The sequence below is a fragment of the Myotis davidii genome, unplaced genomic scaffold, assembly GCF_000327345.1.
Source record: "Myotis davidii unplaced genomic scaffold, ASM32734v1 scaffold64, whole genome shotgun sequence".
In the NCBI taxonomy this organism is placed as follows: Eukaryota; Metazoa; Chordata; class Mammalia; order Chiroptera; family Vespertilionidae; genus Myotis; species Myotis davidii.
This window is the reverse complement of record NW_006296226.1, coordinates 5005671-5006486: the sequence shown is the minus strand read 5'-3', so window position 1 is coordinate 5006486 and position 816 is coordinate 5005671.

Sequence of the window (816 nt, the reverse complement as noted above, 5' to 3'; positions counted from 1 at the left end):
AATATAACGGTATGTAAGAAACATTTTAATAAAAATTTCATAACTTAATTTTTACAATATCCTGTTATACATAATTCTATATAATAAAAGGCTAATATGCAAAGTGTCCCCTCAACCTGGAGTTCTATCAGGGGGTGGGGCTGGCTGGCCAACCACCTGCAGTCTCCTCCCCTGGCTGGCCCAGCCCCATGAGCCCCGATCAGGGTGGGATGGCTTGACCCCACCAGTGCACGAATTCGTGTACCGGGCCTCTAGCCCCCGATCAGCCCACCACCTGCCTGCTCTGGTGGTGGCGCAGCAGCAAGGGAAGGAGGAGGGGGAGAGGTGAGGAACCGTGCGGTGGTGGGGCCCTGACGGCAGTGGCGTCCGGCGTCCATTCCTTCCACACCCGGCCAGGCAACCGTCGCCTCTTCTCCTGACCCCATCTGGGGCCTTACGGCCCCAGGCTGGGACAGGAAACTGGGGGTAGGTGGCAGCAGACACAGCCCCTTTCCCAGGAAGGCCAAGGGCCAGCTCCCTCCGAGGCTGACGGCCAACCTCCTGCAGTCCCTCCCCTGGCCAGCCAACTTCCCGTGATCCCTCCCCCCGCCTCCCCACAGCTGGCATACCCCAATTGGCCCTGATTGCTGGCCAGGCCTAGGGACTTCACCTGTGCACAAATTCGTGCATCAGGCCTCTAGTTGTATCATAAAATGACAATAATTGTCACTTTTCCCCTAACACTTCACTTGACTGGCTTTACCATGGTTTCTAATAATCTATATCTTGTCAAATCTAATAATTGATTATTTGCTCTCATTAATGACTTCTTAACTA